Raw genomic sequence first — 21,730 nt, forward strand, 5'->3', positions numbered from 1 at the left:
CCACCCCCCCCTTCCTTCCCTCTTTCTTTTTTCCGCCACGGCCTGGTTTGTGGGCATGGCCTGGACTACTATCCCCCCGACCAGATTTTTCTTGCACCCGGACTTAATAGCTCCTTGTATGCCCACAGCTGACCTCCGGTTTCCGGCAATTCCATCAGCCCTATTGACATTAACAGCCACTTGCTGTGAGGAGAGATGTGAGCCTGGGCGGGGGCACTGAGGGTGTCATCTTGTTGCAGCTGCCACTGTATAAGACCTGCTGACACTGGCCACCGTGAGAGGGTGACCGGGTCATTGCCTTCTGGGACAGCTGCCTGAGACTCCTCTCCACTGTCGTGGGAGGACAGTGGAGTCCGGTTTGACCCCCCCCGGCCGAAATGGTGGACTCTCTCCCCTGGACCTTTTTTAAACCATCATTAAGAATCCTTGGCCTTTTTCCATCTGCCCCAGACAGACTTTTGGAACCTTAAGATGTATTCATTCACTGATCTCTTCGCACTGCGAGACTCCCCCCTCTCGCAGGCCTGGCCCTCCATGTTATCGAGGGCCTATCTTGATGACGGGTCTTGGAACCCTGAGAGATGGCATGCAGCGAAGAGGGGGTTGAGGGGTTTTCTACATAAATTTTTAATGAAATTTTTAAGGGGTGGGAATAATAATTTTTTAAGGGGAACCGGGAGGAAGACCAAGCGGTTTGGGGGGATGAACCCACTAGGGTCAGAGCCGAGCCCGGCACAGGGGGACGGTTTGGAGGGTGCAGGTTGAGGGATTGGGGAGGGGCTGGAGGACTATCTGGAGGAGGAATTTTCCATCAGCACGGTGAATGGGAGGGGCAGATATGGCGGGAGCAGGGGATCATATCATGTGTCGGGGGCTCGCACTTGCTATCTGAGAGCAATTGCTTGCCCCGGTCCCCAAGGCTCCGCTCGGACACTAGGTGGCTTAGATACTCAGGATCTGGGCCTTCGGCTGATGCTGTGCAATGCCAGGTCCGTGGTAAATAAGGCCCCCCTCATTCACGATCTTATTCAAGAGGGAGGAGCGGACCTGGCGGGTATTACGGAGACCTGGTTGGGCCCGGAGGGCGGCGTCCCTCTGGTTGAAATGTGCCCACCAGGCTTCAGAGCATTCCATCAGCCGAGGGCCCAGGGGAGGGGTGGGGGGGGTGGCGGTTATTATTAACGAGGATCTGGGTCTGAGGGAGACCACTGTGCCTCAGATAGCCGGATGTGAGTCCCTCCTTGTGAGGTGGGGTCATGGGGTTCAGATGGGCTTGTTGCTTACGTACCTGGCTCCCTGCCGCATGGCAACAGCCCTACCTGAGCTACTCGACGTGATAGCCACGGTGGCAGTAGATACACCCAGGCTTTTAGTCATGGGTGATTTCAACTTGCCATCTGCTGGTGAAACGTCTGAGGTGGCTCGGGAGTTCATGGCTTCCATGACGGCCATGGACCTGACCCAGTTAGTTCATGGCCCTACTCACAGGGGAGGTCACACTCTGGACCTGATTTTTGTCTCTGGCCAGTGGTTGAGTGGTCTTGTTATTGGGGATATAGATATGGAACCCTTGTCATGGACAGACCACTCACTCCTTCGCCTGGATCTTCGAACCGCAGCCCCCCGGCGCAGGGAGGCGGATCCAATTAGATGGATCCGCCCCAGGTGCCTGATGGATCCTGAGAGGTTCCAGATGGAGCTTGGGCCATTTCCTGAGGTTCTAGCACATGACTCGGCCGAGGACCTGGTAGCCGCCTGGGATCGGGCGGCTGGTGGGGCCTTGGACCGAGTCGTGCTTTTGCGGCCTCTGACCTGGTGCCGATCCCATGCGGCTCCTTGGTTCACCGAGGAGCTGAGGGAAATGAAGCGCCGGAAAAGACTCCTGGAGAGCGGTTGGAGGGCCAGTCTCGCTGAGTCTGATCGAACACTGGTAAGGTCGCATATTAAGACCTACGTAGTGGCGATAAAGACGGCAAAGTTTAATTACTTTTCCGCCTCTATTGCGTCATCAGGGAATCGTCCAGCCGCCCTGTTTAGGGTGACCCGCTCCCTGCTCCATCCGGGAGTGCGGGAGGATCCCTTGGAAGGCAGGGCGGAGGATTTCGGACAATACCTGTATGACAAAATCGCTCAGATCCGGTGGGATTTGGACTCTGACTGGGTAGATCAGGGCAGAGTGACGAGGAATAGTCTTGAGAATGTTATCTGGGAGGAGTTTGACGCTGTGACTCCCGATGATGTGGACAGGATTTTGGGGAGACTTAGTGCGGCCACATGTTTACTGGACCCATGTCCCTCCTGGTTGGTACTGGCTTCCTGGGAGGTTACACGAGGCTGGCTCCAGGGTGTTATCAACGCTTTGCTGAGTGAGGGCCACTTTCCCGCTGCCTTGAAAGAGGCAGTGGTGAGGCCTCTCCTCAAGAAGCCGTCCCTGGATCCGGCAATATTGGCCAACTATCGTCCTGTCTCCAACCTTCGCTTTATGGTGAAGGTTGTTGAGAGTGTGGTCGCACGACAGTTCCCACAATTCCTGGAGGAAACATCTTATCTAGATCCGTTCCAGTCGGGTTTCAGGTCTGGGCACAGCACGGAAACGGCATTGGTCGCGTTGGTTGATGATCTCTGGAGGGCTCGGGACAGGGGCTGCTCCTCTGTTCTGGTCCTGTTAGATCTCTCAGCGGCTTTTGATACCATCGATCATGGTATCATGCTGCACCGGCTGGAAGAGTTGGGGGTGGGAGGCACCGTGTTGCGGTGGTTCTCCTCCTTTCTCTCCAACCGGTCGCAGTTTGTGTTGGCAGGGGGGCAGAGGTCGACCTCGAGGCCTCTTATCTGTGGAGTGCCGCAGGGATCGGTCCTCTCGCCCCTTCTGTTCAACATTTATGTAAAGCCGCTGGGCGAGATCATCCGTGGCTTTGGGGTGAGATACCATCAGTACGCTGATGACACCCAGCTGTACATCTCCATCCCAGGCCACCCCAATGATGCCCTTGAAGTGATGTCCCAGTGCCTGGAGGCTGTGCGGATCTGGATGGGGAGGAACAGGCTCAAGCTCAACCCTTCCAAGACTGAGTGGCTGTGGCTCCCGGCATCCCGATATAGTCAGTTGACTCCATCACTGACTATTGGGGGAGAGTCTTTGGCCCCCACAGAAGGGGCTCGCAATCTGGGAGTCCTCCTGGATAGGCAGCTGTCCTTGGAGGAACATCTGACAGCTGTAACCAGGGGGACCTTTTGTCAGGTTCGCCTGATTCGCCAGTTGCGGCCCTTTCTTGATCGGGATTCCCTGTGCACAGTCACTCATGCCCTCGTCACCTCTCGCCTTGACTACTGCAACGCTCTCTACATGGGGCTCCCCTTGAAGAGCACCCGGAGGCTCCAGCTGGTCCAGAATGCAGCAGCGCGGGTAGTGATGGGAGCAGCATGGCGCTCCCATGTAACACCGCTCCTGCGCGAGCTGCACTGGCTCCCAGTGGTCTTCCAGGTGCGCTTCAAGGTGCTGGTTATCACCTTTAAAGCGCTCCATGGCATCGGGCCTAGCTATCTTCGAGACCGCCTGCTGCTACCAACGACCTCCCATCGTCCTGTGTGCTCCCACAGAGAGGGCCTCCTCAGGGTGCCATCAGCCAATCAATGCAGGCTGGTGACCCCCAGGGGGAGGGCCTTCTCTGTGGGGGCACCTACCCTCTGGAATCAGTTGCCCCCAGAGATAAGGAGAATCCAAGACCTTAGCGCCTTCCGCCGTGCCCTTAAAACCCACTTTTTCCAGCAAGCCGGGCTGGCTTAAGAAGAAATTTTAAATGTTTTAATTGGTTTGTATTTTTAATTTTGGGCCAAATTTATATATATATTAATTGTTTTTAATATTTGTATTTCATGTTTTTTAATTCTGGCTGTACACCGCCCTGAGTCCTCAGGGAGAAGGGCGGTATATAAATTAAAAAAATAAAATAAAATAAAAAAAAAAGGTCAACCACCTTGGGGACTGGGCTGAGCCCACTTAAAATGGGCCCACAGGCTTTGGAAAAACAGAACCAAGACACCAAATTTCACCCACCTTGTTAAGCAACTTGAGCTGTGAAAGAATCTCTTGAATGATAGTAAGTCTCTGTCTTTCAAAAGTCCCCAGAATCCCTTTGTTGGGATCTTCCTTGGGGAGAACCAAAAAGATTTGGGTGCCCAGATCTCCTGCTATCTCTCCATCTTGGTCCAAGTACAGTTTGGTCTCAGAAATATTCCAAAATTCATTCTTCTCCAGAAAGGGATGAAACTAATATTGAAACATCCATGAATTTTAAAAGCACAAAACTTCATTACTTATCCCACATTTGAATCTTTCTTCTACAGTTCTCTCCCTTGTGCATATCTTCACTATCTCCAAAAGTGAACAAAAAGATTAAAAATTGTACATATTGAGAAAATATAATAGACACAATTATTCAATCATTGGTAACATTCCAGAGCAGGTGACAAATAAATTGAAGAAAAGAAAAGAGATTATTTTTAAAAACTTTGCAACCAACAATCTGATTACCAGAAAGCATTTGTCAAGAACAAAGTTGCCAGGCTGCAGTTATTATATGTATAATCAAATATACATTTTCTTTACTAATTTTCTCTGGTAGGATACCCAGTAGGAACAACTCAGGTTTTAAATCAATATGTTGTTGAGTCATTCTTCTATCCATATCTTAATTCTGCTCCAATAATCTTTTTTTTTTTGAATTTTTTTTAATTTATTTTTAAACATAAAACATAAAACAGCATCTTTTTAGAGCAAGGGTTTGATCCGGTATAAAATAAGTATAAATTCCAAATTTCATCAGTTAACATCTTAAAGGAAAAAAGAAAGAAAAAAAGAACAAATCTAAACCCAATTTTTATCATTCAATCTAACAATTCTAACATTTAATATTTTATTATGTAATCACCCTAAATCTTAAACTTCAAATCTAAACAGCTCTTTATAATATTCATTTATCATTTTAACAATCAGTATTTCATATATTTTCCTTACTTCAAAGACCCAAATCAAGTCAATGTTTCTTTTAACTCACATCTAATAATCAACATAAAGTATTTTATTCCTCTCTTAAGAACATTTCAAAATCAGTAACTGTTCTTCAAAAATATCTCCTTCACTCCTCCTAGGTTTATTTTTGGCTGGATAACAGCTTTTCAGCTGTTTTCCAGGGATGCTTCCCTCCACTCCTAACCTATATTTCGCTGGTTCACAGTTTAGCTTTAACTGCTCCCCAGTATTGTCTCCTCCTCTCCTCCTAAATTTATTTTTAGCTGGTTCACAGCATAATTTGCTGTTTTCCAGGGATGCTTTCCTCCACTCCTTACCTTATATTTAACTGGTTCACAGTTTAGCTTTAACTGGTCCCCAGCATTGCCTCCTCCGCTCCTCCTAGGTTTATTTTTGGCTGGTTCACAGCCTAATCAGCTGTTCTCCAGAAATGCTTTCCTCTGCTCCTAACCTTATATTTGACTAATTCACAATTTAGCTTTAATCATCTGATCCCCAAAATCATACTTCTTTGCCAATTTAAACTAATAATGCATTTTAGTATATATCTTCTCTCCTACTCTCTCCTGAACGATTAATTTTCTTTAAATTTCTCCCATTTCTTATTTGTTTCTTGTTTTTCTATGTAAAACAACATTTTAAACCATTTTAAAAACCCATTTACCATAGTTATAAAATCTATAAACAAGTCTTATTAATATTCAAAAATTCATTCCCATTGTCTTATTTACTGTAGAAAAACAACATTTTAAACCACTTTTAAATCCATTTTCTGTAACCATTGGAACGCTTATTAATTTTTTTTAAGAAATTCTTTCAAAATATCCACATTTTTTGTAGTTTTTCTATAATGACATTTCTCACTTTAAAATAGTCATAAAGTCTATAAACAATTCTTGATAATATTCAAAGCTTCATTCACGTTTTCTTATTTTCTATAAAGAACAATATTTTAAACCATTTTAAAGAAACAATTTTCTGTAGTCGTTGAATCTATCAACAATTCTTATTAATAATCAAAAATTCATTCATAATCTTCAAATTTCTTGTAGTTTTTATATAATCACATTTTCCCCACCTTGAAAATCACTTCTCTTAATAATAGTAATGAAAAGTAAAAGTAGGAAAGAGAAAGGGAGAAGAAAAAAGAAATAAAAGTATAGCAGAAAAAATAAAAAAAAAGATTCAAAAAGAGAAAGGGGGAAAAAAAGGAAAACAAAAAGAGAGGAATATAATAAGAGGATATTAAAAAAAGGAAAGAAAAAGTAGAAAAGAGAGAGAGAGAAAGAAGCAGGAGGAACGCTCCTCCTTACATTATTTAGACATCAATTACATAGAAAGTATTTACATCCATTTTAATCAAACTGTGGTACTTTTCTCATCTTGCTACCCAGCATATTCCGGTTTTCTTTCTCCAATCTGTCCAAACTTTCTTTCTTTTTTTTCTTTTCAGTTCCAATATCAATAAAGTTATAAAGACTAAAGGATTTAGTTCTTTTGTATTCCATATATGGTATCATCATGTCTTCTTGTGGGGCTCGGCCCTTCCCTTATGTTAGAACACCACTAATCAGCAATTTTAACTGTTCCAATTACTTTCTTCTTTCCAACTGTCCATAAGTAGTCCAAAGACAGTTTAAGTACATCTAAAATCAAGCCTCCTTAATTTTTCCTCAAAATAATCCAATTCTGGAAGCAAGAGGCAAAGTTTCTTCTTTAAACAGCAAACTTTCCACAGTTGCAATTTGCACTTTCACTCTCTCAGCCATTTTAACTTCCTCCGCTTGTTATTCTCATAGCTTTAAAAAAAACATTCTGCTTGTTTCCTCTTGTTCTTCTTCCCCTTCCAAGCTAATCCATTCTCATTAAAGACCAAGAAAATATCAAATTTTAAATCCATCCAAAGAGACGTTAAATTCCAAAAGCAGTCAATTGGTGCTATTGTCCTTTAATGGGTCTTCTCCTTGTTAATTGTTTAAATTCTTTGCCCAAATAGTTCTTAGCAGCTGTTAGAGCCAGGGCATTATTAGTATTTAAATGTTTGAAGACTGTTCTCGCCTGGGCTAATCCTACTCACCCGGCATTCAAACATCTTGCTTCTGTGTCTCCTCCTGCACTTTGCTTGTCCCGGCTGCCGAAGCTTTGGGGCAGCCACCATGGCTGCCTCTCCCACCACCACCGGCGCAGAGGGCAATCCTCTGGCCCCAAGGAACCTGCCCGATCCTCTCGGCCGTCCAAGGGGTCCCTCTCTAATCCCCTGTCCCTCCAGGACAGGGTAGGTCCGCAGACCTGCCGGCGGTGGCTTAAAAGACGGGGTTTTTGCGGGGCTCCAAAGAGCCCTGCTATTTTCCCGTCCGCTTGCTGCGACGCCAACCGGAAATCCTCTGCTCCAATAATCTTTAGCTTCTGGACAAGTCCACCACATATGATAATAAGATCCTGGTATTTGGTGGCATTTCCATCATTTAGCTGATTTATCTTTAAACATTTTTGCCAATTTTTCAGGAGGCATATGCCATCTGTAAAACATTTTATATTGATTCTCTTTATATGCAGTCAACATTGTTAGTTTATAGTTCCTTTCCCATAACTGTTGCCATCTATCAAGCTCAATTGAGTATCCACAATTTTTTGCCCATACAATCATTGTTTCTCCCAAAAGTTTTCCTCACAAACCATTACACTTCCTAAATAGATGATAGGAAAGGTGGTCATAAAATGTATGCGATATTTATATGTTATTCTCACATTGTTCTTACATTTCCTAAATATATTATGAAGATAGTGCTGATATAAGTTGATCTCAGAAAATAGTAACAAATAATTTTGTGATGTGATTAGAAACCTATTAAGTGTGGGGTGGATGGTATTATACTTAAGCGGATAAAAACTGTCTTTAAAATGATACTAATGTAACAGTACTATAAAATTTTTAGTCTTTTTAATCTTACTCATCAAAGTGGGTAATGAACAACAATTTGTCCTAAGTCATCCATTTTGTCAATATACTAGAAATAATAAATCTCTGTGATGCAAATTTGATGAAAGATTTAGAAGAATTTTAGGCAAATATAATTTGATCCAGAAAAATATTTATGATTTCCTCCTAGAAAGAAGTGGATGAGTAAAAAGCAGGGATTTTTTTTAGATGAAGTCTTTTATTTTGTATCTGATTTTAAACAGATTCTTCCACAGGGGGCTCATGTCCATCAGCTCCTTCTACTTTGGTTTCATCACCAGATGGTTTTCCAGCACCACCATCTTCCCCGTGCAGTTCCATCCATTTGCCCAATTCAAACTTGGGCTTCTTGAGCATTTTGACTTTGCGAACATAGACATCATGAAGGGGGTAGGTTGATTGACATGCCTTTTCTATTTCTTTACCAATGCCGTCTGGAATCAGTTTATTGACAACTTATTTCAAGTCATTTGTTTGTACTTCACGTGTCATGATTTCAACCATTTTTTTGCGGGTTTGGCGGACCTGCTGGTGCTGAACATAGGAAGTCTTGTGAATCTGGTTGGTTTTTTTCTGGGTGAAGCCAACACAGAAAAGGCATAAAAGATACCCATCTGTCATTTTGACATCAATGTGGGCTTCAATCATAGTCTGCCATTTCTTAACTATTGGACACATTTTATCCCGTGTGAGATCCATGCCATGAAAGTTTGTCAGGCAGTTTTTCCCCTGGACGTCCTCTGTAATCATCTTGAATTTACAGAAGGCAACTTCATCATTCTGTAGGTCAGCAAGGCTTTTTTTTTTTTTTTAAGAAACTTTATTAGGTTTAAAAACATAAATATATTAACATTTCCATTAATATCGGATGTGCAGTGGTTTTAACTATATACAAAATATATTTCTGGTGTCATTTAAGTTACTTTTTACTTTTATTTAACACACCTTTTTCTCTTCCTTTCATTTTATCATTCATTCATTCATACCACCTTCCCCACACGGTATAGTATTTTGAGTTCTCATCATCGTTTATTTCATGGGTTAGTTTGGTCATCTCTGTGCACTCCAGTATTTTCCTAGTTATAAGCTCTTCTGGTGGCTGGGTTTTCTCTTTCCAATATTGTGCATAGGCCAATCTGGCAGCTGTAATTATGTGTATCATTAAATGAATCCTTTCCTTTCCATATGGCTTCTTTACTATTCCCAGGAGAAATATTTCCGGTGTCAATTCAATATCTTCCCCAGTTATTTCTTGTAACCATCTCCTTTTTTTTTTATTGAAAAAGTTTTTTCAAATACAAATTTTCCCCCTTTTTGCCCCCCTCCCTCCTCCCCCTCCTCCCTAGCCCCCCCTCACCCTCCCCTCCCCCCATGGCTTCTTCAAAACAAAATCATTAATATCAAGTTAAATAATACTTTACCATCCTTTTACACCACCCCCACATACTAACCATTTCTTTCTAACATTGTTATTATATCCCCCTTATGTTATACATTTCAAAGCAATCTTCAGCTATAAAATTTTATAATAATTCCTCATACTCATAATCTACCCATTTCCTCCACCCCCATACATATATTTTACATATATTTATATCTAAACATAACATCCCTTTTACTAAGCTAAACAATCAGTAACCTGACCTATCTCCACCCAATTTGCTACAGGTCTACCATACATGATATTTTAATATCTTCGTTCTTCTGCCCACATCACACCACTAAAAAATATTTCCATATGTAAACAAAATCCTCAAATGACTTTAAGTTTGTAATCCGTATAATATCTTCTGTTATGTCTTTCAGCTAGATTGTTAATTCCATCGCCCATATTAGGGTAACAACAAGTTCTGTTTCCAACAGTATATTCAGCATCTTCGATATCTGCCCCCATCAGTAATAAATGTTGTCGTATATAAAAAACCACCTGAGTGACTTTATATTTATATTCCATATAATTTCTTCTGTAATGTCTTTCATCTAGATTATAAATTCCAACCACCGTGTTAGGGTAACAACCAGATCTTCTGCATGCCCCACCATAATTCTCGTGCCTTATAGCTCAGCATATACGTAATCCGTTTTACAAAGAATACAATATAGAAAGTTCCAGTCCACTCAGTTAGAGGCCTTCTTCCACATCCCTAAGGCACAGCACTGCAGAGATCTGTCATTCTTCTCAAAATTGTACAAGTCAGTAATTTACCTCAGCTATATTTTCATTTTAGTCGTCTCTTAAGTAACTGGCATTAGACTGTTGTTTAGTCTATAATTTTTTAGTTTTGTAGGACCTGCTTCTTCTTTTCTTAGCTTTTTGTGGTTTAGATCTCCATCCTGGATGCCTTTCTATAACTTGTATATCAACTGATTGATTTCCATGCTGGTCTGCAACTTGATGAGACATTGCATTAAAATCCAAAGCCGCCTCTCTTGTATTTGTAAATAATCCAGCTATAACCTTTAAAGGAGAATCCAAAAGCGGCTCGTCCAAAGGAGCCTCTGTGACTTGTTGTTTTTCCATTATCTCCATCTCCATCTGCTTAGCCTGGGTTTCAGTCTCTTGTTCATTTTGCATTTCTTTATTCCCCTCCTGTGTTCCTAACAAAGATGGCATACATGGAGATGTTAAATCCATTTTAAAAACCTTGTAGTAAAATTCTTCCGCTTTTTCAACAGTATTTAATTGATATCTTTCTCCTTGATATCTCAATATTATACCAACTGGAGCATCCCACCTAAATGGGATGTTTTGTTTCTTTAGCTCAGTCACCAAAAATCCAAATTGCTTTCTATCTTTTAACAACTTGGGCGGCAGCTCTTTATATATCCAAATCTTTCTTCCATTCAGTTCTAAAGTAGAGTTAAAAGATTTTTTGCACAATATCATTTCTTGTTCCTTTATCTGTAAAGTAAATCACCACATCTCTAGGCAACTGCCTTTGCTTTGCAATCCAAGAATTTACTCTATAGGCCTTATCAATCTTACAAGATACCTCTTCAGGATGAACCTTTAAAATTGCAGCCAGAACTTCAGCAGCTATCTTTCTCAAATCATCTCTATTATTTTCCTGTAATCCCCTCATTCTGACCGCAAATTCCATGGACCTGTATTACATCATTGTAACTTCTTTTTCAATCCTTTGTTCTATATTATCTGCATTGTAAGTCTCGTGATCAGCTTTGTTTTTTGACTTTACTTCTGAGCTATTATCTTGAATATTTATCAAATCATTTTCAATTCTTTGTATTTTATTGTCCAAATTATAAATCTTATGATCAACTTCCTCTAGTTCTAAGTTAATATCTTTGTCCATCTTTGTAACTACTTCTGAAAAAGTTTTCAAAGCTGTAACAAACTGTTGTTTCAAATTGGCATATTTTTGATGTACCAACTCTTTAATTTCCTGCCTGAATTTTTCAAGATTCTGGTTCACAATCTCATCATGTCTTGCCATCTCCTCCAAAACAAATTCTTTTAGGTTAAAACCATTCTTCTGAGTCTGCAAATTCAAAACTTGTTCATATGGTTTGTAAATGGGGGAACCCCCCCCCCCCGCTGCTTGTTTGTCTGGCTTTGTTAGTTTTAACGCCATCCTGCCACACAGACAGACTCTTTTTAAAGAAAAAGACTTCTCTCCAAACAATATCAATATCAAATCTCCAAGAAGAAAGAAACATAAAGTAGAAATTTTTCTTTTCAATTCTAGCCAGCGCTATTATTTCTGCTACTTTGTAGCTTGTTAAACTATTCAGGCGGAAGGACTTTCGCTTTCAGCTTTCTTCTTCTCAAGCCTCAGCCAGTCACCATTTTAAACTTTTTTTTCCTTCACTTTTAAAGTCGCTTATAAAATTGTTAGAAATACTTGCGATTTAGGGTCCAAAGTCCAGATCTCATCCTCTTTGTTTAAACAATCTGTTAATTTTCATTGAGTGGCTTGGTCCCGTCGCCTGGCTCTGCAAAAAGCAGAGTTCTCCCGAAGCCCGGAGCAGCGGTGAGGAAAATAGGGAGCCTCATCCTGCTTCGTCCCCAAGAGTAAAACAAAAACTCTGGGGACTTCGCAGAGGGCTCTACCTGCCCTCGCCAGCTCTATCTCACATTTCCTTAAGGAAATGGAGTTTTTCGAGCCACCTTTCAGATGTAAAGGCGGCTCTTTACGGGCGACGGGGCTGGCGGTCTCAAAGGACCGCCTGACGGCAACGGAAGCCAAACCGGAAGCCTCTTGTAACCATCTCCTGATCTTACTCCAATATCCTTTCGCTTCAGGGCATGTCCACCACATATGAAAGAAGGTGCCTTGACCATGGCCACATTTCCAGCAGTTGGGGTGTATATTGGGATATATCTTTGCTAGCCTAGCCGGGGCTAAATACCATCTGTGGAGCATCTTATAATGATTTTCCTTGTATGTCGCGGCTCTGGTCAATTTAAGGTTCTTATTCCATGCCTCTTCCCATTCATTAAAATTTATGTCATGTCCAATATTTTTCTCCCATGCACTCATTTGATTCTTTGTTATATCCTCAGCCCTGTCTTCATCTAATAAATAATTGTATAATTTAGCCAGGATCTTTTTGCTTGTTCCCATCAGGACTTTATCCAACCCATTAAGTCCTAGTTCTAAGCCGCATTGTTCTTTATCTTTCTGATACCTGGATTTTATTTGTAGATAAGTCCACCAATCTAAAATTATTCCTTGCTCTCTCAAGGCATCATTTGATTTAAGATTTCCTCCTTCATCTAAAATGTCTTTATACCTACTCATTTTCTCCATTCCCCATCTATTGGGATAGATCAGGGCCTCCATTGTGGAGAGCCATTTTGGGACTTTTTTGTAGTATCTCTGCCTAATCCCAGTCCATGTTTGTATCAATGAGTCCCTGATTTTATGTCTATGAAAACATGTTTTCTTTTTCTTCTCTGTATCCCATAGGTATGCATGCCACCCTTTTTGTAGTTCATGGCCTTCTAGGGTTAAGATCCTCTTATTTTCCAGGGTGGCCCAGTCCCTTATCCAGACTAGCTTAGCTGCCCTATAGTATGTTTCCCAATCGGGAAGTCCAAATTCTCCTATATCTCTTTTACCCCTTAAAATTTTAATGGAGAACCTCGGCTTTTCCCCCTCCCATACAAATTCCCTGATAATTTTATTTAATTCTGAAAAAAAAAAATATCTAAATTCACCGGTATATTTTGAAATAAAAATAGTACTTTGGGGAGGATGTTCATCTTAATTGCAGCTATCTTGCCCAAAAGTGATAATTTTATTTTCTTCCATCTATCTAGGTCTTGTTTCATTTTCCTAATTAAAGGGGTATAGTTATCATCTTTTAGGGACGAACATCTTGTAGTAATCCAAATTCCTAGGTACTTAATTTTTTTAACAACCTGTAGTCCTAACAATTTTTCTATCTCTTTCTTCTGAACCTCAGTTACATTCTTGGTCAATACTTTGGTTTTAGTTTTGTTCAATGTAAAGCCTGCCACCTCTCCGTATTTACCCAATTCCTCTAGCACTTTTTGTCCCGATTCTATAGGGTCTTCTAGGATTAAGGCTACATTGTCTGCAAATGCTTGCGTCTTGTAGGTCTCCTTCCTAATCTTTAGACCTTTTATTTCCTTGTTATTTCTAATTTTTCGTAGCAGGAGTTCTAGGGCCAAAATAAACAACAATGGTGACAGGGGGCACCCTTGCCTTACCCCCTTTCTAATCTCAAATGTTTTTGTCCTGTCTCCGTTTACTAAGATACTCGCCTTTTGGTTATCATAAATAGATTTTATCATCTTTTCAAAATTTGTTCCAAATCCTATTACCTCAATTTGTTTAATCATAAATTTCCAATTTAAGTTATTGAATGCCTTTTGGGCGTCAACAAAATCTAAAGCCATCTGTTTTTCGGGGTGTTCTTCGTAATATTCTAGAATATCCAACACGGTTCTCAAATTATCTCTAATTTGCCTCCCCGGGAGGAATCCATTTTGATCCTTGTGTATCCAAATGTTTAATATTTTTTTGGTTCTTTCCACCATTATGCTCATAAATAGCTTATAGTCAGTATTTAGGAGGGAAATTGGTCTATAGTTCTAAATTTGTTTTAGGTCGGCACCTTCTTTCAGCACTAGTGTAACATGTGCTTCCTTCCACAATTCTGGGGTTTTAGAACCCATCAATACCTCATTGAAAATTTCCACTAATTTTGGTTGCAATATTTCTTCTAGTTTTTTATATATTTCCCCTGGGAATCTGTCTGGGCCTGGCGATTTATTATTTTTAAGTTTAGAGAGAGCTGTTTTTAGTTCTTCAGCTGTTATCTTTCTATTGAGCATTTCTCTCTCTTCCTCTGTTATTCGCGGAAGCTCTGCATTTGTCAAATATTGCTCTATTTTGCCTTCTGGGACCTCCTCTTTATATAGAGTCTCATAGAATTCCCTAGCTCTTTCTAGTTTATCTAGTCAGCAAGGCTTACTTCAAATTCACAGCCTGTCAGTCCATCAGAGGCAATTTTCCAATGTTTCAAATATTAAACATTGCCAGAGCCTTGACATCATACCAATCCTTCTTTGAGAAGGGGTCCACCACTTTCTTCTTGGCGCCTTTCTTGCCTCCTTTCCCACATCGGGAACCAAAGTAAAAAGAAGTTTTTAGGAGTTGATAAACTATACTATCTCATGTAAGAACTGTGGGAAGTACACCCCAAAAGGACAGTGCCAGAAACCTCAGAAAACAGTGCCAAGAGATTCAAGCCAGCCCTTCCCCCTTTAAGAAAACCAAGAAGCACCAGCTGAAAGGGAAACTCAGAGCAGCCCTGCTAACAGCTGTTACAAAATTAACATTTAAGTAGAGCCATTAAGATAAGGGGAATCAGGCTAAAAATAAACTCTCCAAGGTAAACCGAAACTCCCTCTTCCTGCCCCCTGACAGGATTAGCCTTTAGACAGGGGAGGGATTGAAAAATTTTAGCAACCGGTTCTCTGCCCCTTTGCTGGGTGGGTATCTTGGCTTCTCCAGGGAAGGGGGATCAAATGATGGGGGATGAGTTAGTGCATTTAGTGAACTCAAACAAGGGATCAAAGATCTGGAAATCCTACAAGATTGGGCAGCACTTCCCATAAATGTTTCTTTGAGCAGTCAAACTTTCCCTTTTAAAGCAGCGAGATATTTATATCGAATAACCATGACAAAAATAATTTTAAGGGCATTCATTTTAGCATGCTACAACACAGTTCCCACAGCAGTCTTAGAGGGCCGATACAAGGAAATAGCGCATGAGCTGAGACTGGGTCCCTGTGGACAAGGGGCCACTGGAACTGCAGCTCATGGCCTCCTCCTATGCTGCATCTTCTATCAGGACTCATGGACTCACTTTATAACGCCTCTCCTAATAAAATATCTGGGCAATACTGAGCTCGTTATGTGCAACTGCAATTATCAGATGAGTCCCAAGCAGTTTCTCTGAATGGGGCTAAATTCTGTTCTGCTGTACGCAAAAGTAGGCAGAGACTAACTGCCCATTGACTTTATTTTATTTTTATTTTTATTTATTATTGTTTTTAATGCTTCTATTTGCAATGCTGGTCTGTGACAGTAATAAAAATTGATTAATTGAAGGAGGAAGCTGTGTTGGATACATTTGCCACCTTGAATTATTTGTAAATAAATAAATAAATATGTGTTTATGAAAATGATTCCAAAATCGTACTTGACTGCAACCTGAAAGTGAGTCTTGAGAAAAGAAAAGGAGGAGATTATGAGAGCAGCTTCTCCAAATTAACAAAATCTCCCAGTTGGACAAGGGAGGATACAACACTCTTCCCACAACTGAAAGAGGTTAGACAGAAACTTCAGATCTGCTCACTGTTATTCCAGAATGTCAGAGATGAGTAAATCGATGGTCCAAATCTGAGGATCTTTTGCAGCATAAGTAGGTTGAGATGGTTCCCCTCCTTCTCCTCTGGGTTCCTTCTCCAAAGGGACTAAGATTAATGGATCCACATCACAACCCCATACCTGCCACGGCTGCAGCCTTGGAGCCCCCAACCTCTCTTCGCCCTCCTTCCTTCTTCTCCTCCTCAATCTGGAGGAATAGGCAGCATTCAAGGCCTGGGCCAGAGTCTTCATCATACTGTAATCTTGGTAGTCATTTCTGATCCGGATCCTGTTGTTTTCTCTTGGGTTCCCAGTGGAGCTTTCTGGGTGCATTTTCTCCGGCCTTTGACAGAAAAGACATGCTTTGAAAGAGAACAACGGAAATAGTGACTTTTAAATTGGCGTTCCAGAAAGAAATAGGGTTCAAAGGCATCATCCATTGGCCTTTTTTTAGACAGAAAACCAAATGTCCAAATACTATGAATGTATTTATAAAGTCTGTGCTTGTTTATTCTGTATAATACAAAACTTGTGAGCATCCAGACTTTCCCCTCAATGGGTCCTGGCAAACGCATAAGTGTTAAACGGAAAGGAAGAATTCTGTATATAATGGAAACAAATTCTATGAAGTGAACAAAGATGTTGACTTGTCTCCACTTAGAGAGGGCCTCCCTGAAGGGTGCTATATATCCAGTTGTTGAGAATCGTTGAGATATAACCGCACAAATTCCATTCCTGAGAAGCATAGGAGTTAAAGTCCTCATGAAATTCTCTCCCTTCTCTGTGTCTGAAGCAAAGAGGCCAATCAAAGTCCATCTGAAATGGAGGAGCAGTTGAACAATTGCTGGGTAGTGGATCCCTTCTTTGGGAAACATCTGGTAAAAAAAGGGGAATTGACTTTTATCACTCAGGGCCTCTGAAGCAATTCTAGAACTGAACTAAAAAAAGTAATGAAGAATGTTGTATTATAATGTGGTCAGATCAACTCCAAAATATTAGTTATTGACAAACTCATCTTTGTTCTGATGAACATATTAGAATAATTTGTTCCTTAGTCAATGTTTAAAATATTGAAGACAAAATATTAATAAGACTGTATATAAAAATGGAAAGCAAAAAACAAATTAAGTAAAATAATAAATGCAATGCAAATTTCTGTTATCACTCCTACAATTTACTGCAATTAGATTAAAATTTGCAGATGTCAGATATAGTGTTTAGATCTAAAAAAGGCCAATATTATGTTATTTGTGAGGGCTGCACCATCTTTTTCTGCTTCTATATTCCAGATTCTTTGTGGAATAATCTTTTTAGCTTTCTCCAGTTCTACAAGAAACACAGAGACCACAACTCCTAATACAAATCAGTTGTAAAATCCTAGAAGTCTTTAAATGAAAATTTGTCTGTTTTAACAGATACAATTTTAGGAGCCTGCCAGTTTCAATAGCCTTAATTTTAAACCAATAATTATCTACCTTGAATTTATACAAAGCAGAAATTGGGTAAATTCACAATTCATCTCTGAGGACAGCAGCTAAAGTCCTTTTCTCCACCCCGAAGATTCTCCTCAGATGCTGTGATTGGGTTTTTCTGATAGTGGCATTGTCAGGCATTGTCAGGGTGTTACTTGGAACCTGACAGCATTTGTTAAATGCCAAACATCAGATTGATATAAAAATACATGGGTTACATTGGCCTCATATTCTTTAATAAACGGGGATAAGGAAGCTGGAGAGCTATGATTTTTTAATTTTTAGCCCTAGATTCACTCTTGTCCAGGCTCTAAATGAGCCCCTTTGATGATGTGGGATCCAAGATCCAGTCTCAGAGAAAACTAACCCAGGAAAGGAAAGGTGTTATTTGCTCTACTGGATTACCATGAAATAGGCATCTGTGGCTATGATGTTGTTTTCCATTTTGAATTTGTTTTAGTAATAATCACACAATTACTATGACAGTAAGCTCCATGTTTTCTTAAGAGGCTACACAATCCAAATCATGAGTATGCTAATAATATCTGATTATGGGCATAAATTGGGGTGTTTTGATGTGTATTTATTACCATAGACATGTGTACTTCAAGATCCTTCATTAGTGCAGGGAAGTCATTAATATCTATACTGAATAACAAGGGTTCAAACATGCATCCTTCCCTTAACCGCTTCGTAAGTAATCGCTCCCTCTTCTCATGGCTCCATTGAGCCCAAACCTCCCTCTCAAACAAGGGCTTGTGGAAAGGGCCAACAGGTTGAGCTCCATTTTAAGGACAATCAATTTCTCCCAAAATATTTCTCCTTTCACTGTGCCAAATGCTGCAGTAACATCTATAAAGCAACAAACCATGGTTTACCCAATTGACATATTTTGTGATTCGATATTTCAAGCCAACTATTGGACAATATTAGAGTATTAATTTATGCATTATTTATTATAAAAGTTTTAAGTCTACCTAAAACCTTCTTGTTCCTCTGCAAGTATTGCACAATTCTTCTACCCTCCCTCAAATTTACCTAAAAGGAATATGACATATATTGTAGCCACAGTATCTATTAGAGTAACTGGCCTGTAATTGCTAGAGACTTTTTTATTCCATATTTTATGTACATAGACATGACTGTTGCCAATGTGAATCCAGTTGGATAAGGCAGGTATTATTGATATGTGAAAATGAACATGTTAACGGAGGACCTCAAAACCTGGATTTTTTTTTCAATAGTTGAATATTCGGTAGAATATCCTCTACAGGGAACTTATGGATCCTCAGGCCTTTAATGGTGAATTTGAACATGAACATAATAGACTAAAACATAGTTGACATGTTCACCAATATTCTGAAAAGCAGCTCTTGAATTCCATGGAGAAGAAATTGCATCTATTGCTCATCCACCATCACCACACACACTTTACCAGATAGAGAATAACCCACACAAACCTGTGGGACTTTGTAGGTGTCTGTTAATGTTGACATCTGAATGGAGATGTCCCTTCTAGCTCCATCAAGAAAAGCCAGGAGGTTGTCCTTCCTTCCACAGCCATAGTTGGGAACATTGGCTTCTCCAGTGGAGAGCATGTCCATCAAGGCATCTGAAGTGCAACTTCCGGTTGGCTCCGCTGACTTTGCTGATGCTCCTCCGTGGGCGCCTGATCCCCGGTACCGTAAAAGCCCCAGAACAGCCGAAAAACAGCTGTCTGGGACTTGGAAACCCTCTCCCCGGGCAAAGGGGAGAGAGAAGAGCCGACAGGCGGAGGTAGAGCCCCCCAAGCGCCCTAGGAGAAATCTGGGGGTGCGAAGGGCGAGGGCTCCCTAGAAGTCTGTCAATCTGCTCCGGACCTGGGAAGACTCCGCTATTTAGCGGAGCTAGAAGCTGCGACCATCTCTGCCGATAACAAGTGAGGGGATTCTTAACATCTTCAATTGCTGCAGGCAGAACAAGCCAGGAGAAGTCAGACTGCAAGTATTTACACTTAACTCCACTGTTTATAGCCTCCTTCGGAAGTAACAAGTTAGCAATTTGCAACAAAATGGCGATTGAAGCTTGAAAGGGAAGGGCGGAGAAAGTGAAAGTTACAGAAAGTTTCATTTCGCTGGTAGCCTCTTGCCTGGAAAGAACTGTTGTGCTGAGAGAAGGAGGATTTTAAATGTTAATTTATGATTGGGAAAATTCTTTGACTTTGATGAACTTTTCTTTTTGGCTTCTGATTAAAATACAACGATCAATTTAAACTGAAAATGGCCTCAAAATCTGTAAAGACTGTACCTATTAAAGGAACTGGGAGTGCTGGAAGCTCCCCAGCTCATATTCCTAGATTGCAAGCCTCTGCCCCTCCAACAGACCCACAGACTTTAACGTTTGAGATGATACAAGAAGCCCTACAAGCCACACAAAACAAAATTGCTACTGTGATTAATGAAAAAATTAATGAAACTAATGAAAAAATACAGGCTGTTTCAGATGAGATTTTAATTCGGAATCGGCAAATCAGAGAAGATATATTATTGGCATTTAAATGTTTGGCAGGTGATATTGAAATGGTGGATGATAAAGTTGAAGAAATTAAGCAATCTACGGAAATTTTGGATAATAAATTGGGAGAGACTTACAGCAGACTTGAGAGAGCTGAAGTTGATGTAACAATGTTACAATATAGAGAAATGGAATTTGCTTTAAGATTCAGAGGGGTGAAGGAGAATAAACAAGAGAATTTGAAAGAAATGATGTCAGACGTATTGGCACAGTTGCTGGGGGAGACGAAAACTGAGCTGGGCTGGCAGATTGACAAGGCATATCGTGTTAACTCTTGGGTGGCCAGACAGAAACACTTACCAAGAGACATTGTAATATATTTTACTACAAGGAGAGTACACAATTAAATTTTACAGGCTACTTTTAAAAACAAGCTTCAGGTTGAAGGCCAGGAGGTGATGACAATGAAAGAAATCCCCCCCAAGATGTTGAGAGCTAGAAGAGAGTATGTCTCGGCTTGTCGTTCGTTCAGAACTGCGATAGGAAATAATCACCAGTAACACACAGAGAATCAGGGTTTACTTTGGCAATGATAAGCTTGCAGTCAAAAGTAAAGTACAAGTCGGTGTTTTGGTTCAAAGTCAGCGCTGGGTGTAATCACACCACAGCGCTATTTAACAAAAACTCAGCCCCTTAAACATACATCCGGTGATTATCAATCAAGCACCCCCCACTCCCTTAACAGTAACAGCTGCGAGCAGCGAGGACAGCAGAATCGGAGAGGCCCAGCAACGTCATCAATCATTGCCCTGAATGCTGCTATCCAGGAACTGTTTGTGTGTTCTCTGCGGCTGCTTATCTCCACTCCTTCGTCTCCCACACCCCCCATCAATGGCGAGCTCCGGCAGGACTCGACAGGCGGCCCCCCCTACCAGGAGCTCACCTATAAATAGAAAGCATACAGATGTTAGTCACTGTTACGATCCTGCATTAGGTTTGTCTGGGTATTTCCGATGGAACCGTTGTATCAATCGGGCAGCGTGAACATCGGGTGCTGCCACCCACGAGGCCTGTGTTACAGGGTATCCTTTCCACCGCACAAGATATTGTAACATCCCCCTACGAACCCTGGAGTCCAATATTCGGTCTATCTCATATTGGTTGGTATGCACGGGACCCGGTGGAGTAGTTGAGGTACCTGGCCTTTCTATCGTCACCGGTTTCACCAAACTGCTATGGAATACGGGATGTATCCTACTGAACAGAGGGGGAAGTTTAAGAGCTACGGTTACAGGATTGATGACTTGTGTTATGGGAAATGGTCCTATATATTTAGGTCCTAATTTTTTACTGGGCAGTCGGAGTTTAAGGTATTTCGTAGATAAGTATACTTTGTCTCCTATCCGGAATGGTTTTGGATCAGCTCTTTTCTTGTCTGCATATTTTTTGTACTTGTCTGCTGCCTTTTGTAATGCTGTTTTTACACTTGGCCATACATTACTAATTTTATCGGCCCAACTGCGTGGCGTGTCACCGTCTGTCATAGGAGGATCTAACTCTGGAATGGCTGAAAACTCTCGGCCATATATTACTTGGAAAGGGGAGAACCCAGTACTGCGGTGGGGTATGTTGTTATATGCCACTTCGGCGAAAGGCAGGAGTCCTGACCAATTCGTCTGCTGGTATGAAACGTAGCATCTGATATATCTTTCGACCATGGCATTGGCCCGTTCAGCCGCCCCGTTAGTGCTCGGGTGGAATGCTGAACTTAACCCTTGAGAGGACCCAATTAAACGGACAAATCGTCTCCAAAACTTAGAGGTGAATTGAACACCGCGGTCGGATATAATCCTCTTAGGTGCTCCATGGAGACGATAGATATGTTGCAAAAAGAGTTCGGTTAATTGTC

At 41.2% G+C, this 21,730-nt stretch overlaps 1 pseudogene; it reads right to left on the reverse strand.

Annotated features, from left to right (window-relative positions):
• Window positions 1-8,207: 8,207 nt before the first annotated feature.
• Window positions 8,208-18,926, reverse strand: LOC139317564 (small ribosomal subunit protein eS1-like; annotated as a pseudogene).
• Between the last annotated feature and the right edge of the window lie 2,804 nt (window positions 18,927-21,730).

Source organism: Pituophis catenifer, unplaced genomic scaffold (assembly GCF_029215685.1).
Source record: "Pituophis catenifer annectens isolate HBS135680 unplaced genomic scaffold, rPitCat1.0.hap2 SCAF_5, whole genome shotgun sequence".
In the NCBI taxonomy this organism is placed as follows: Eukaryota; Metazoa; Chordata; class Lepidosauria; order Squamata; family Colubridae; genus Pituophis; species Pituophis catenifer.